The 17,820-nt window shown below is 46.0% G+C and overlaps 1 protein-coding gene across 1 annotated transcript in view; it reads left to right on the top strand.

Annotated features, from left to right (window-relative positions):
* The window catches only part of LOC135376456 (atlastin-2-like), a 40,491-nt gene extending 34,444 nt beyond the window's left edge, over window positions 1-6,047 (top strand). Inside the window, exon 14 of the mRNA XM_064608976.1 lies at window positions 5,382-6,047. The gene's annotated coding sequence lies outside the window, so the exon portion shown is untranslated. The remainder of the gene's footprint in view (window positions 1-5,381) is intronic.
* Window positions 6,048-17,820: the final 11,773 nt, after the last annotated feature.

The raw sequence follows: 17,820 nt of genomic DNA, 5'->3' as shown, positions 1-17,820 counted from the left end.
TCTGCATGGGGACGAAGCATTGAAATGTTATCATGGCCATGAACACTGCTTAACGCGAAATCATTTAAGGCAGTTGGAAGGAGGTGTGTCCATTACAACAATCTGATCGTATTGATAACAGTAGGCAGATGACAGCGCTGAAGGAAAGAGTAGAGACAAAATACAAAAGTAAACAAAAAAAATCAAGCATAAAGAGAACGTTGAATGGAAAGTCTGTTGGACTGTCCGTTTGATGTTGGACTGCCTGATGTGTAAACAATGTACCACGTTGTTGAACTTTACCAGTTTCAACCTCTGTCGAAAGTATCATAGTCTTACTATTATTATTTGTTCCCTCAAACATTATGAAATACCTCTTGCACTTTTGGTTACATAGAGATACTCTTTTCATATTATCTGTCTGCATCTTAATGGTTATTTCATTCAGATTGTCGATTTCGTGTGAAAGCAATCAGGAATCATCCCACGAATTTTGTACATTGGTCAATCGAATTGTTTTCAGTTTCTTGTAAGAAACAAACAGAACAGAGACGGAGAGTTTTCATTTTCCCCGGGGGTGGGGGGGGGCAAGGGCGCACCACGAAGTAAGTACTCTGGTTGGGGGGGGGATATGTTTATTAAGAAAAAAGAAAAGAAAGAAAAGGTAAGCCAGATGGATGTCGGCTTGTTATTCAAAAACAAAACTGGACCGGGGAAGACAAAAAAGACAAAAGAAAGACAGCAAAAGAAAACAAAAAGAAGGAAAGAAAAGGAAAAGAAAAATGAAGAACACAAAACTAAAGCTGAAGAACCACACACTCTGGCGGGATCCTATGCTATATGCAGAACTGGTATAGAAATAAGAGGAAGGAAGAAAAAAAAAAGAGAGAACGTAAACAGTGAACATGTGCACAACTGAAGGCATTACGCCTTTGAAAACTGAGTGCAAAAGGAACAAAATGCATTGAATCCTCGGTGTTTGACCCGAAATGCGCGCAATATATTGCATATGGTCAATGAAATGGAGCAGCGGGAGTTGAACTCGCCCCCAACGGATATGCGTTCCAAAGACTGGCAGCTGCTGGTGCCTTTTCGGGGGGACTGCTTCGTTTCATTGATCTGATTGCTTTGGGTGAAATTCAGGCTATGTGTTGTGTCAGCCTCTATGTTTCTTCGCCTCACCCTCTACTGCGATAATGAGTATGGTGGGCGGATACATATTTTACAAATTGCAAGATGCATTTTTGGGGTTGGTGCCTCTTCGCTCTTTTGACCCGGGCGCGCCGAGCCCCAAAGGTTGGTGTCAGTCTCTTAGCGGGACTTCCCGGGGGAGGCGGCGCTCCCCTAGTTCATGTTCCGGGGGGGGGGGGCAAGCCCCTTCAGTTCTCTTCCATTTGAAGTATATCAGTCGTGATACTGGTTGGGGGCCGTGTGTTAAACCAGCATTACAATTTTATATTTTACCGGAAACCTGAGCTTCTTAAAAAGAGGCCCCAAATGGTACAATTTTGGTTAGTTTCGGTTACTTCAATTTTTACGTATATTCTTGCGGAATAGCAAGGCGACAAACCGATAGTGATAAATGATAAAAATAAACATCCTCTATAGTCATGTACATCGACCGCTTCACGAGGTGGCCTGCAGTCATTCCAGTATCCGTCGTACCGCTGCAATAGTCGCATGGGAATTTCTCCACCAATCGATTGCTCGCTTCGGCGCCACGTCTTTACTTACTACGTACGCCGGCGACCTCAATTTCCATCACGCTTCTTCGCTCAGTGCTGCTCCCAGCTCACCGTCACTCAGCTGCAAGCAGCGGCTTATCACATACCAGCAAATAGCACTCTGGAACATGTTCACCGACAGCTCAACGTCATCCTTCGGGCGTGTGGTCAGGCGGTACATTGCACACCAAACTTCCACTCGTCATGCTCGGCCTGACAGAGCGCACAAGCCAGACATTCAGTACATAGCAGTCAGAATCTATATGTAGCACGTCACTTGGGCTTCCGGGGCAGTTGTTCATTGCGGATGTCACTGCTGAGTACGGTGAGCATACCCAGTACGCTGGCACCTCCGGCAACATTCTTCCGACATCCGCCTCCTGCACGCTGGACCTGAGCCCCGATCTTGAACTCTGGTATAGCGAGAATCATCCTTATATTTAGAATTCGCGCGCTCCAAAGTCGTATTGCTGGGCTCGCGCAGGGGCTCTTGCCTAATCACGTGCGAAGTGATGCATCTAATGCGAGTTATGGGGTTGATCACAAGTTGAAGATTGGACTCCTGATCTTCAATCTGCCACCCCCATTTTAATCTGTCATGGCGTCGCACGCAGCCCCTTCAGCTGCTTTATGACGATTTGTACCAGCTCCTACAACGGGCTCCCCAAGCATTTCACTGCTGTTGTTCACAGCTATTGCGGGAACATCTTCATCGACAGACTTAACTACCAACCTCTTTAATTATCGAAATTCACACCGGCTCACAACAATTAAAAACAGTGAATTAAAATTGACGTTTCGGAATCCATCCGGATTCCATCATCAGAATGCGGTCTAGGTGGTCGTCCCCGCTCTTTTATACATCAAGGGGGCGTAGCATTCGGGTAACGGGCCGGGATGCCTGTTCATGGTGTTATCTATCTTCTTGATAAACCAGGACTCCAATTGTTTACGTACCCCCCAACGTTTTTCATGTGCCAAGATTGCCGGTTTTTCTAAGTTCACCTGGTGCCCTGTTTTCAAAACATGATCACAGAGCTCTGTCTGCTTACTAGTATTGTATTTCATATCCCTTTTGTGTTCTTTCATTCTCGTTTTTGTTTTCCTACCTGTCTCCCCAACGTAAACCTCGGGACAATCGTTGCAGCTTATTTTATATATAACCCCACGTTCGTCCCCTTGTATCGTCTTATCCTTAGGGCGAGATATTAAGTTCTTTATAGTCACCTGTGGTCTAAAAGCAGTGCGTATACCTACCTCATCAAGAGCCCGCCTAATTTGTTCTGAGACACCCTTTGTGTATGGAATGGTTACAAATGGCTGTTGGCCAGAGTCCTCGCCTCCACGGTGCTCCCTGTTCATTCGACGGCACGTGTCGTCGATGAAACTGGGGGGATATAGTCTATTCTCTAAGCATTTCCGTGTAGCTTCCAACTCGGTTAACGTAGCCTCGGGATCGGAGGAAATGTCGACCGCACGAGAGGCTAAAAACCGGACTACAGATCTTTTATGTTCTAAAGGGTGAGCCGACGCATAGTGGAGGACCTGTCCAGTATCACAGGGTTTTCTGTGGACCGTGGTGGATATCAGCCCATTCGATCCCCTACTTATTAGAACATCAAGAAATGAAATCTTTCCGTGGGACTCCACCTCTGATGTAAAATTTATATTTGAATGTACACCGTTTAAAAGGTTAGAAAAATTGTCTATGTCCCCTTTCTTAACGATCACAAAAGTGTCATCGACATATCTCTTATAAAATGTAACTGCGGGTCCCGCCTTCCCAAGTGCCTGGTCCTCCACGTGTTCCATGACCATGTTAGCAATTGCCATGGAAATCGGACTCCCCATAGGGAATCCGTCCCACTAGAATTCGCTATAATGGTGGCCCGGGAAAAGCTTACAGAGGATACCACCTTAACTGAACGTACCGCTCTTTCGGTTGACAACATTATATCTCTACTTAAGATGTGTTTAGAGCAATCGGCTTTCCTGTTTAATGGTAAAATCTATAGGCAGATCGACGGATGCCCAATGGGGAGTCCGATTTCCATGGCAATTGCTAACATGGTCATGGAACACGTGGAGGACCAGGCACTTGGGAAGGCGGGACCCGCAGTTACATTTTATAAGAGATATGTCGATGACACTTTTGTGATCGTTAAGAAAGGGGACATAGACAATTTTTCTAACCTTTTAAACGGTGTACATTCAAATATAAATTTTACATCAGAGGTGGAGTCCCACGGAAAGATTTCATTTCTTGATGTTCTAATAAGTAGGGGATCGAATGGGCTGATATCCACCACGGTCCACAGAAAACCCTGTGATACTGGACAGGTCCTCCACTATGCGTCGGCTCACCCTTTAGAACATAAAAGATCTGTAGTCCGGTTTTTAGCCTCTCGTGCGGTCGACATTTCCTCCGATCCCGAGGCTACGTTAACCGAGTTGGAAGCTACACGGAAATGCTTAGAGAATAGACTATATCCCCCCAGTTTCATCGACGACACGTGCCGTCGAATGAACAGGGAGCACCGTGGAGGCGAGGACTCTGGCCAACAGCCATTTGTAACCATTCCATACACAAAGGGTGTCTCAGAACAAATTAGGCGGGCTCTTGATGAGGTAGGTATACGCACTGCTTTTAGACCACAGGTGACTATAAAGAACTTAATATCTCGCCCTAAGGATAAGACGATACAAGGGGACGAACGTGGGGTTATATATAAAATAAGCTGCAACGATTGTCCCGAGGTTTACGTTGGGGAGACAGGTAGGAAAACAAAAACGAGAATGAAAGAACACAAAAGGGATATGAAATACAATACTAGTAAGCAGACAGAGCTCTGTGATCATGTTTTGAAAACAGGGCACCAGGTGAACTTAGAAAAACCGGCAATCTTGGCACATGAAAAACGTTGGGGGGTACGTAAACAATTGGAGTCCTGGTTTATCAAGAAGATAGATAACACCATGAACAGGCATCCCGGCCCGTTACCCGAATGCTACGCCCCCTTGATGTATAAAAGAGCGGGGACGACCACCTAGACCGCATTCTGATGATGGAATCCGGATGGATTCCGAAACGTCAATTTTAATTCACTGTTTTTAATTGTTGTGAGCCGGTGTGAATTTCGGTAATTAAAGATGTATGTTCCCGGCCTTTGGTCCATCTTTAGCTACCAACCTCTGTCACCCACCCAAGCAGATAGGTCCCACACCTCAGCATGTCACATAGTCACACCGTCTGGTCTTGGTGTGCGCATTCACCACCGACACGCAACGGACTTGAACTAATTATCTTTCCACCACGTCTCGAAGACGGGGATTGAATGTTGCTGCCATCAGCATCATCGTCATTTAAAGAACATCACTGTTGTCACCGTCGTCAGCAGCTCCAGCGAGCATTCGGGCTCCCTTTCTTGTTGCCAGCGTAGTGAAACACTTGCAATAAATGACTACATTCTAGCCTTTCATAGGCACTACAACATGCACAATAGCAATGAGTAGTTAGTGAGCGGTAATAAATACTTAATAAGTAGCTACTAAGCAATGAATTGTTTTTGTTTTGTTTTTGTTTCTGAGAACAGTGTGCCAGTCATTGTCTTAGCGCAAATAATCTTCGCTCCACGTAGTTTCTCTTGATTGCCCTCATGCTCTTTCATCTTGTTCCAGAACCTGGCTGAGAAAACCTGAGGCACCCCTTGACAAGTGGGGGTTACGACACCATACTGTTATGTGAACCATCAAATTAGTGAATCGCAGGGCAGCACTTAGATATGCGTCAAAGCCTGGACACGTTTTCGGCAGTTTGAATGGCAAGAATGATCCTGTGATGCTGCTGCAAGCTTGTCCAAACAGGCTCAATACTGAAATGTGTACATCAAACTCGGGCTTGGCCAGCATAGTCGCTTTTACAGGAACTTAATTACCTTCTACCTAGTGCCCCTAGTATTTTTTTTCCATTCATTGACAGTAGTAACAGCAAATATTGCCGTAAATTTTGCAATTGGCACACATACGTGAAATGAGTTGTCTTCATCCAAACAACTCTCGAACCATTTCTCTTTGTTTAAAAACTAATCAAACAGCACTTATTTTCTTCAGATGAATCTGTTTAAGTTACTAGATATCTGAAAAGGTACTAGACTTTGTCACTACTTTTATGGTTGTATCTTCAATTCTCATTGAATAAGTTGCGCTTGTGAAATGGTCTCGATATTATTTTATACTTTTGGAAGGACCTTGTAATCGGGAGCTCTTCCGTCTGGCTCCTCCTCCTCTGAGTGTATCTGACGGATATGAATATAAAATTGAAATAAAAATGGTTCATAAAATTGAGCACATAAAGTACAAAGGTACTGTGCACCGAGCATTGCCATGAGGTAAACCATGTTCATCGTTCTTCTCATGATGACCTGCCAGGTATCTATCAACACCTTGCTCAATGAGCATCCTGTCATTTGGTGTCTGCCTAACTATTGTACATAATCCGTGAGTCGGAAACTATACCTTAATTCCCGAAAAAGAGTAAATTGCAAGCCCCATCATACCCCACCATACAGTAGACATCGTAGCACTTCAAGGGGGAGTTCTCCTGAACTCCGCCTGGGCTGCAATAAATGTTGTCGCAAAATGGAGGCAAATATAACGATGGTGCTACACATTTTGATTTTGATTTAATAGGTGCTCACGATATAGAACTGGACCTCTGGGCTCTGTAACATTTGGTGTCAGAAGTAGGATGCGGCGTTTTGTGTTATGTCACCACGACGTTGGAAGCAACTGTCTCCTGCTCCACAAAATGATTTAGCACTCATGGCGGAGTTTGTGATCCGGGAAGAACTTGGATCACTGCTGCAGGAACGCACGCGCGGAATGGCCGTGCAGATGCGAATCACAGTTGCTGTGTTGCTTAACTTGTCCCTGTCGGAAAACCCTAGCCATTCGTCTCCAATGATGAGGCCTCGGGAACACAATGACCCGCCAGAGCCTCCTGCGCTGACAGACTGGGAAGCCCGTCAAATTCGTCGCTCAGAGTCCTTGACGCAGCTGATTCCGAGAATCGCGGAACACCCTCCCTAAAGTCGGCTATGCCTGCATATCCCATAGGTGCAATGTACTGCACCACGTCTTTCTCTACAATCGGGTTCGAATCCCGGTGCTGGCTGTGCTGTCTGGGTTTTTTCCTGGGTTATCCTCAGACGCTTTCAGACATATGTCGGCACAGTTCCCTAAGTAGTCGGCCCAGGACGCACGTTTCCCCAGGGCATCAGTCGTGACGTTGCCCACCCCTGTGAGGCCGACAACGGCGAGCCCTTTTCACCACCACCACCCACCACCTCTAGAATCTGAAGAGATCCAGTGTTGCCAGAAAATGTTCATGTCTGGATGAACGAATGAGACCCAATGCGACGTTTTGATACCAAGATCGCGACTTTAGAACCACAGAATTTTTTGCCCGACCACCTTAGCCTATTCGCGTTTCATCCAGGGTGTGACACCTGGTCGTACGTCTTTGCTTGCAAATATCGACGAAATGCTAAGCTCTCCAAAAGATGTCCACCAGAGACGTGAAGTAGAAAGAGTCTACTTCAAACTGAGACGAAAACCGCGACCCAAAGTAGCGTCAATTTTTCGCAAAGGGCGTATAAAGTTCTCAATCAACGAACGAGGCCTCGGAAGGAGGTTATGCCGCGTTATGCGGATCCGACTCGTGTTCACCTGTGGTAACTCTCCGGCATTGACCACGAAATGTCCGGGTTCCAATCCCCGCGTTTCGTTCCTTCCAATTGACTTTCTTATTTTACGTATTTTGTGCATTTAGCACCGGTTGCTGTTTGCGCTTGTTTATTTTTATTTTTGCTAAAAGCCGCGCATACAGTGCCAGGATCAGTACTTGAAGACGAGGTCTGTAGAGATATCGTTGCGTAGATGCATGGAACTCATATGACGTTAAATGCGGTGTCCCCTGTGTAAGATTTCACACGCGTTAAGTCACTCGACCGCTCTTCGTCGGCTGTGGGTGCGATAGTGCTCATGAGCTAGCAAAATGCGGATTTCACGGGTAGGTTATGGGCATACCCCACCCTTATTTTAAAAGCCTTTCGTGACTCGGCGGAAATGGACCAACATGCACCAGAGTAATTTTCCTTTACTCTCATTTCATTCACTTCATAAACTCATTTCGATTAGGCGACCGCCCCCCCCCCCCCCCCCAAACCGAGGGTCTGGGTCCGCCTCTCGTCGGTCAGCGGTTGCTTCTTCCGGAGATATGCGGCACAGGTATTTTTTATCTTTTGTCACCCGTAGTTCGACATTCTCCCTCCTTCACCACGTGAATAATTTAATGCTAAACGTAGTGATTAAGTTGTGAACATGTTGTGAACATATCCTGCTGGAGGTCGCTGAGACGCTAAATTTGGTCTCATGTGAAACACGAGACCACAGAGTTGCAAGAGCAGTCGATACCAGGTCAGTCTCATTACTTTGTTTACATACCTCGTATGACAGCGCTGCCGTTACAATTGTTTGTTTGTTTTTCATTCCCGGATCCCTAGCATTGATGCAGCTTTTTTACTTTCTTATGACCTTTATTATTGATATGATTACATTATAACATTCCCCTCTATACTACTTTGCCCTGAGAGTACTAATAAATAAATGTCCCCAGTGTGGCTTAATCATGGTCAGGTATTGCGACAATGCTTCGGAGATATGTCTCCATCACGGACAGAGCAGTATTTGAAAGGGAACTATCTACCGACTTCAAGAATCAATTCCGAACCTTCCGTCGCGGTTTCATTCTGGCCCGTGCTAAGCGTGGTTGAAAAATTGTTTTCCACCTAAAAGCAAGTAGCATACAGAGTCGGGAAGGTTGTTTATCGACCTGGAGATAACCATGACGCACAATGATACGGACACAAAGTCAGAGGTGTAGAAAGGAAAGGAAACCGCGGGTAGCTTAACAGCTTCTTCGCCGTCTTTTCCGGTGTACCACGATAGTACAAAGAATCATGTTCCCACTGCCAAATATAAAATTACTCGATTACCGCGCAGACGTCCGTTCGAGTGCCCGCGTTTCCACGTTGTCATCACAAAACTCAGGGACGAATCCGCGGCTTTTTATCGTGTGTATATTGTATTGTGTTGCATATTTCCATCAATATACCGATATTCTTCTTCAATAATAATCAAATCACAATAAAACGATATTTGTTGAGATAATAATTGTGAGCGACAAAGAGGAGGCGGGACGCGCGAGCTCAATAAACATTCATTCTACGTCTTATCCTCCACGCAAACGGTTGTCTGGGTCCCTATTGTAATCAGCCACGCTACAATAATTAGACACGCAACTTGTAATATACATAAATGAGCTTGTGGCGAACGATCCAAAGTCCAGAGTCTACGAGTCAACGAGCCAGAGTCCAAACAGCTGGACCAAAAAAGACGCAATTTGGCACACATGCTCCTGAGATCGTGTAGGTGCACACTAAGAAACGGTTTCAAAATTGGCGTGGTGCAAATTCCACGACCAACAGTACACGTGTGTCGGATGAATATTTCGAAAATTAGCTCACCTGCTTTCTCTTGAGTGGATTTTCGGAAGCACGAGGATAGCAGAATTGTAGCCAGGTATTAGAAAGGCCGCATTGCTCGGTAAGGGTTCTGAAGGTTGCACGACCACCTGATACCGCTTTTAAAAAGCCGCTTGCAAATGAGCTTGCTGCAACGTGGGCCTAACTCAATATCCCCGTTTTTTTATTCATATTTTTAAAGATTGCTTTTGATTGGTGGAGAGGTGGGCAACGTCACGACTGACGGGGAATGTTCATCCTGGGCTGACTTCTAAGGGAACTGTGCCGACATATGTTTGAAAGTGTCTGAGGAAAACCCAGGAAAAACCCCAGACAGCATAGCCGGCACGGGGATTCGAACCCGGGTACCTCCCAGTCTCGACGTGACGTGCTCAGCATGGGCAGGGTAACACGCGCCGACATATCCAGCACATGACCAGCACGGGCCGGCCTGTGTTTTCATTATGCACTGCGACGGCCAATGCGCATGCAGCCCTGCGCGCGCCAATTTCCGGGACAACGATAACGCTTGCTGTGCACAGTTCATGATTGGGCCTGTGATGAGCTTTTTGTATTCTACCAACCTATGCCGTCAACAGAGTTTGGGACAAAAGTTCCTATAACGCTGGAATCTTGTATTTAAATTATTCCGGCCTCCCCTGCGGCCCTAGAGGAACATTTCTGAATTATTGATTCATTGATTTATTTCAAGGATTCTGCTCATCACGTGCAGAGAGAAGTTCAATATAAAATCCTAGCGTTCCAGTATCTTTTTTCCTAAGCTGTACTCCCACAGCCCGAAAACGGCGAGCTTTCAAATCGGCGTACAACGGAAACGACGAAACAAGATTGCTTCTTCAGCTTGTTTAGCGGGTGTCTTATAAAAAATCAGGGAAACAAAAATAATAAACTGGCAACCGCGCTGGCGGAGGGATAGCGGAACAAGGATAAGTCGTTTCACGCGGCCTCCGGCTTACTCTCCCGCCCTACCCAACAGTTCCTCCTTTCAGCTCTTGCGACCCGTGCCATTGCTTATCTTACAAGGCATTTCTGAAGTAAAGCGAAGCCAGAGTTCAGACGGAATGTCCCTGAATTCTCCTCATGACTTGCTGCAGCGTGGCCTACGCTAGTGAATAGAGGAACGAACAAGAAGAAGTCGCAAGCTCTGCCTTGCCACCTTGTGACTTCATTGCGAGGGCCGACATTCTCAGTTCTCCAAGCGCTGTCGCCTACAGGAGAGCAAAGATTCGCACAACTCACAGCTGCCCTCGAGCTGTGCATCAGCGATGCCGTTTTCATGCTCAACTAAAAAGCCGGGCAGAGCTCCCCAACGAATCCTTAACGAGATGGCGTACGACGTTGAACAGAAGGTCGGTGTAGTTTTTGTTCACTGTGATCAGGACCGTTGCAGTCGTGTTCTTCCTTGATGCAACAACTTTTTCGCAGGATATTCGCTCCATGGGGGTTGGCCCCAAAGCATTTCAGGTTCCCAGGGTAAGGGGTGTACAGCACCCCATCACCCACTTGTTCATTCGCAACTGGGAATGTGTATTTTTTATGCTTCTTCCTTTTTCTCTTCTTAAGCAATAGCAAACCAGCCTATGCCGGACAAAACTTTCCTCCCTTTCTTTTTGCTTCCAATAAACACATCCCCCGAACTCCCTTTTGTGGTTTGAGAACAGCATGCAGTAATTGGTGCGCTGGAAGAAATGTAAAATGAAATACTGTGCATGCTTTTCTTTAGAATCTCAACCATGTCACCCAGTGCAACAATGTTATTTTGTGCACACATAAACGGAAGTCGTCTGTGGAGGAGAAACGAACTTCTCTGTCTGCCATAGAAGCCGGCACTGTTCTTTACGCTTCAAAATTCTTTACCCGGGCCCGCTGCCCCCAAGGCCCCCTGCACGCTCTGCCACTGAGGAGAATGCACTCTCCTTGTCCACGGTTAAGTGAGCACAAAATGATGATACTGATCACCAACTCATGTAGAAATAAAGTATCCACTACCCTTTTCTCCTTGAAGACCTCGCTGACGACCCTCAGGGCCTGTATGCAACGGAGGTCTGAAAGGGAATTAATGCACTGAAATTTCTTGACTTCACTGGAGTAATCCAACATGAGGAAACTCATAATTGCATGAAACCCATGAAGGGTTACGCCATCACACAACCTCGTGCTGTTGTTGATCTCCACTGCTCCTGCAAGGTCGAATTTTGTTTTAGATTTTTAGTTTAATTTTGGGAAATTCTACTGTCGGTGTGTGTTGAGAGTCGGTTTCTGTAGAACAGGAGATTGCGGACCATAAGCCGATCTCGTTTTCTTACATGTATTTATTTCCGCGTTCTGTGGCCACAAACATCTGCTAGGCGTTTGATACCGGTGCACCATAAAAGCAGAAGAGAGAAATACAAATGTACAAATGCGAAAAACAATGTAATGGCAAGCGAACGAATTAAACACTACAGAAATGCAACATGCACTTGCACATGCACATTGGCAATGAATTGGCACATGTGCTGTTGCCAGTGCGAGTACCCTTACTTATTTTAATTTATTTATTTTACGTGTCACAAAAATGGGGTATACAAAAGTTAAAACCACGTGACCGAGCATTCACTGAAAATTTTTCCATCACTGAAAATCCAAGTTACTCTTACGCCCGGATTCTCATAATGGCCTTAAGAACTCCTTGAACGTACTTCGTCTTCTTCAGTCCTTATAACGTTTCACGAACACTCCTAGACTTGAGAAACTGATTAACTTCTTTGGACGCTCAAGGAGCGGAGCACGAGCGGCAGAGCAGTGGATGGATGGGTGAATAAAGAATCCTTTACATGACTGTTGCCAGCACTAGGGCATACAACAACCGCAACTTTATTTTGAGATGATGAATGGGGCATACACAACCATAGTACGACATGATATCCGATACACATATGAAAAAAGCTGTACTGATGCCGCTGAGCAAGCCCAGCGGTAGGGATTTGCCTTCATTATTATCACTTTGCAGAACAATTCCGGGTTATCAAAGAAGAGCCGTTGCGCTGTCGGGAATATTGTTAGTTACCGACACCGCTATCCGTGTTCAAGGTTTCCTCAATCAAGGAGTGCTTGAACTATGAGGCGCGTTTTTATTTCACTAACGCCACTGCAGTATTACTTTGTCGAGGAACGGCGCTTCTTCTTCTTAACGTTCTCCCGGCTGGCCATCTGAAGACGAAGAAGTGAAGTTGTCACGCGCGTTCTGCATCTGCGTACGTTGGTACATATTCTCGAGGTTGTTCATTCCTGGCAGCTTTTCACTTAAGGCCGAATCACCCAACCCGCTCATGTCATCTCCTCGCGATGGATGGCGCCACGTACTGTTGAGCCACGTGATATTTCTGGACCAAAATGGGAAATGACGAATGCACGCGCGTTTGCGTGTCTATACGTTGTCTGACTTTGGGTACTGACGGCACGAGGAGCCCGCTGGCTGCCGCTTCTTCTTTTCAGGGTGTAGAGAAGAAAGAGGTCAATAGTAAACACCTTGTAAAGGAAATTGTGTACACGAAAAGACATATATTACTCTTTGGAATGTGCGCCATTTACCTGTTTATATAAGAAAATTGCTTTGGAAGAGGGATTCAGAGAGCTTGCATTCTACATGTTGACGAAACCCACACGGTCTTTTTCTTCCGTCGTTACGACACAATGGCTGTACTAGCTTACCATGACCTGTACTATGGTGAACTATAGTTCACCATACCTGTCCTTCCGATGACTTATTTTTATTTCGTTCGAACATATTAATTGCGCGACAGGCGGCAGCCATGATGGCTTTTAAGGAACCCTACCCACTGCTTCGAAATGTGTGGCGTAATGCACTTGTGTATGATGCCGAAAATAAAAGCTGTCGAAATATAAGTGTATTTATCGTAACCTTTTGTAATTTTTCTTTCCTCAAATTAAAGGGCGAGTGACTACACCTGATTATTCTCCTTTATCAAATTGTGGAGATGACACGTTCGCGAGTCCCACTGTTTACTGCGCATGATTTCTCACCACGCTACAATGTCTAAGCGATCCTCTTGCCCACCACCACCGATAAGTGAAGCGGATTGCAGTAAAGAGCGCCCCATTTTCTCTTTTTTCTTTTCTGATTAGTCGGCATCAGACGAGGCCAAGGCAGCCAAGGCTTCTAACGATCAACTAAGTAGCCAACATTTTCTAACATTTTATTTCTTCTGTTTTGTGAACTGTTTCGAAATTATCTGCGCACACACATACACAATACCTGTCATGCTCCGGCAACCAAAATTATCATTAAAAAAAGCCAAAGAAACACAGCTTAGTGGCAGATTGCCTATAAAATGTCACACAGTTATCATTGTCTACTGCCATGCAAGAAATATTGCAAAGAAATTGTTCTCGACACGCTGACTTTGACGTGGATCAGCTGTGTCTTGCTAAACACATGTTACATCCAAGCCAATCAGAGTCAAGGCTGTCACTCTTGCAGTGCATTCTTCAAATAGTAAAATCCTGCTTCGTACATTCCGTATAGTTCGGTATGCCATCACCTTACAACCTGCGACGGAGTAGTAAGGACAAACGTGGACAACAGCTACAGCAGGTCCTGAAGGTCACTCATTTCCACAGCATCTTCTCTCAATTTCATATGCCTTGTTACACTGGGATCGATTATTTCTGGCATCAGGTAATGTAGGTAGAACTTTTTGAGCTGGGGCAACAGGCATTCCCACAACGATGGGTCTTTTCTTATTGTAAGTACCTGCATGTCCGTGGGTGACCAGATCCCAAGCTTGCAATAACTTCTCTTAGTTATATTTAATTGCGCTTGGATCTGATAAAAGTATTTATGTGATCGCGGCAGGTACAGTGAACCTTCTTTGGAAACTTTGACACCAATGGCATGTCTTTTAGCAGTTTCCAAGATGGACGGGTAGTTTTGAGCGCTTGCAGGGCATTTGATCTCAAGGATGCCATCGTCATCAATAAGGCGATCGGGGCTCGTGGCCACGTACGGCGTGTCAGGATTCACAAAAAGACCACAGCGCTTCACCACACAGGCTGGGTTTCTGGCTTGGAATACCGAAGCTGCCTCATTCTCGTGGTCCATACCGTTTTGGCAATCCCTGCTCTGGAATGACCTGGGATACAATATCTGCTTCACAATTGACGAGTAGTTGAAAGTCGCTCGATGCGGCCGACATATGCTGTAAATCGAGGTGGAAGGTATCCTCTGCTTTCTTTCTGCACGCCAAAGTGAGCACTGACTTTGTTCCAGCGTAGATTCCTGGAGGGTGTTCGCTTCGTGGGCTGTAAGTCTTATTTTGTCAGCTAGCTCTTTAGCTTTCTGCAGAAAGATGGTGTTCTCAAGGTCCGGCCTTTGTGAATCTGGCCCATAGTCCTTGTCTCCGGCGATGCTTGAAAATTTTGGCATCCTGCAGGGATTGTCACGACGCACCGCTTTTCTGCGTGCCTTGCGTTCGTCTCGTCTCTTTCTTTCTTCTATTATCTTGATCAACGAAGACGTCGGCCTCTTCCCGGATGACTTCTGCAGGTAGAATGCGTGCCACTTTGCGCCTCTCATGTTGTATGCAATGGCTGCAAGGCGACACCTATTTCCATACCCCCTGCCTTTCGCAAAGTCCACACGCTTTCCGCCTACTGTACGAGCAACCATGCTCATGTATGTCTCAGCCGCATTGCTTGTTGCGTCCAGAAGGAGCATGTCACTCCTGTCAGCGAGTATATCAATGGCCTTTTGAATTTCTACCATCATGCCGGATCGTATTAGAAGCCTGCCCTTTTCGGTCCGTCGTTCGTGTTCAACCGCATCACCTCTCTTGATGGGACAATGCTCAGAGGGACAGCCGCTGTGGATGCCGAAAACATGATACGGGCCGTTTTTCAGTTGGTGACGTAGCCTCCGTATCGCTTCAGGCGTCACAGCGTGGGTGTTTTGGGCATGTCGTCTAACCGTGGACCTCGCGAGACCCTTTAGGATTCGGATATTCGCTGACGACAAAATCTTCCTGGCTTCCCTTCCATCTGGTGATGTGAATGCTTTGGTGTCTTTTGCAGCGATGTACAGTCTTTTATTGTAATTTTTGACCAGGTGATTCACGCATTCAACTTTCTTTACCAATCGACCGTATGAAACTTGTGTTTGAACAGCAACGAAAACGCTGCTATCTCCATCGCCAATTAGTGTCGTATATCTGATTCCGTACATTCGTTCACTTTCTTGGAAACCCTGGACGATAATGTCGCGCTCCATTGAGGTCGAAGATGAAGACCAGTTGCGTGCACAGGTGTGTGGAAAAGGATCTTTCCCTTCAGCCTCCGCACGTTGACAAAGAGTGCAATACTTGTTCCTGACGCCAATGTACAGTATCTTTCGTGAATATTTGCCGACGATAACCGCGACACCGCTGTTTGCATTGTAGCTGTGCCCAAAAGACCTCCTACTCCATCCTCCGTCCACTATGACCGGAATCTGCCAAAAGCCGTCAGGATCAGGACATTCTTTACGTTGCTTCGCCAATTCGATTTCCTCTTGAGCGGCAGCCTTCATAGAGTCCAACGTTGCAGCGTGCAAACTCTCGCCAACTTTGTCCTCGCACTTCTGATACAATTTGTAAGAAAGGAAGGGAAGGCCAACTGACGCTGTAAGTTCTCGGGCTTGAGTGAACCCAATTCCGACCGCGAGACATCCTCGAACAATATCGGCATTGATGCTGTTTTTCGAATCCAGTGGAGGTTGTGTGCGCACAAAATGGCTAAAGGTGCAGAGAGGTGATTTGGTGCAGCGATATTCCAATGTGACATTCAGCCCCACTCTAACTTCTTTGTAGAACCGAAGCTGGCCACAAAACACGCATTCTTGTGAATGAGTAACAGCAGCTTTTCCGTATTCCTCAATCACTTGTTGAAAGTTGATGACTAGGGTGGCTCGTTCACCATCTGCGGTTTCTGACACCATCGACTGGCTTGTGTTGACACGGGTTTCTGGAAAGTCGCACACAGAGGTTGCGGACAACGATGCCGTACGAGGCGGGTGCCGGTTGTCGTCGTTTCCCGATCTGCCGTGAACACTCGACGCGGATGCTGGTAGTTCCAGATCACTTCTCTGCGACTGCTGCCGGTTATCACTGCCTGCGTCGTTGTTATCGCAGACGTGACGTGGCATGAAAGTACATTCCTGTGGCTTTCCCGTGTTTGGACGTTTTGGGGTAGACACCCATTGTGCTTCAGTGTCCATCACGTCCGCATCAAATGCACAGGACTGATCCCTAGAGGTGAAATTACAAACAAAGACCTGTAAGCGTATGTGAGAGTAGGTGACGCTCACGCGTTTCCTCTAATAAAGTAAGGAATAGTATACTGTAAACGTATTTTTATTCGCGATGTATTAATTTTGGCGAATTTCGTGACCGCTAAAAAATCGCGAAAAATTGTACTCGCGAACAAAGCTTGACGTTTATCCCGCGAAAGGAAACAGCCCTGGAATCGCGAAATTAAGTAATCGCGAATAACTTCGCAAATAACTGAATGCGCGACTCGCGAAAATTAATACATCGCGAATAAAACTACGTTTACAGTACCCAACGTGGGTCAGCAACAACGCGCTGCAAGCGCAAATGCTGCATCTGGTCATTACTCACTTTCCAAGCTAAAAAGGAAACACGAAGTGAACTTTTATTTTATTATAGTTTGTTTTTTTTTGTTTTTTTTTTTGCGGTGCATCTCGTGCTTTACTTACGAACAAGTTTTGCACTCCTTTGGGGATGTTTCCACTTTAGGGATCGGACAGCTATAAATTATGTCATGCGACGCCTACCTGTCAGAGTTTTCCGCCAACGATGTGGCAACAAGCCGCATCCTCTTGCGAGCTGTGGCAATGCTCCTTGCTCTTTTCGTTCGCTTCCTTGCCTTTGATGGACGTATTCTTGATCTAGTCATTTGTGGATAGGCGGATCGTACGCAACTGGGGAACTTTCTTAAGAGCACTTGCTAGCACCAACAACGGCAGCTTTTTTATTTAGTTGAGACACTATACGATCCCTAATACGTTTCGTGAGCCAAAGGTTCAACTAACTGTTTCAGTCACGAGCCCTTGAGTGACATAGAGGATATGTTTGCAAAGAAAAACGAAGTCGGAATTTGTAATGTAGTTTGATTATCAGACAGTTTGCCCTGCACGCGCTTGCTCGCGCACCTTCTCCCGTCCCCTCTCCCAGCTAGGTGCGAAAGCCGAGGTCCCTCTCCCAAAGCGGAAGCTGGATGTGGTGGCAGCACAGTGCAGCCCCGGCGAGCAGACGACAAACAGCCAAATTTATGTCCACTTCATCGCGGAAACTTGAGTACCTTGACACGAAACTTCAATTGAAAGGTGTTCAGAATCAACATTTGCACTGCTGGACACCATTCTGAAAAGGAAAATTTTCTTCACCGACGTTATACCGACCGTTTTCATGCTAGTTCCATAGGGCTCAATGTATTTGTTTCCAAGGAAGCAAAAA

The sequence above is a fragment of the Ornithodoros turicata genome, chromosome 1 (assembly GCF_037126465.1).
Source record: "Ornithodoros turicata isolate Travis chromosome 1, ASM3712646v1, whole genome shotgun sequence".
Classification (NCBI taxonomy): domain Eukaryota; kingdom Metazoa; phylum Arthropoda; class Arachnida; order Ixodida; family Argasidae; genus Ornithodoros; species Ornithodoros turicata.
The sequence above is the reverse complement of the archived record's forward strand: the minus strand, read 5'-3'. Positions and strand labels throughout refer to the sequence as shown.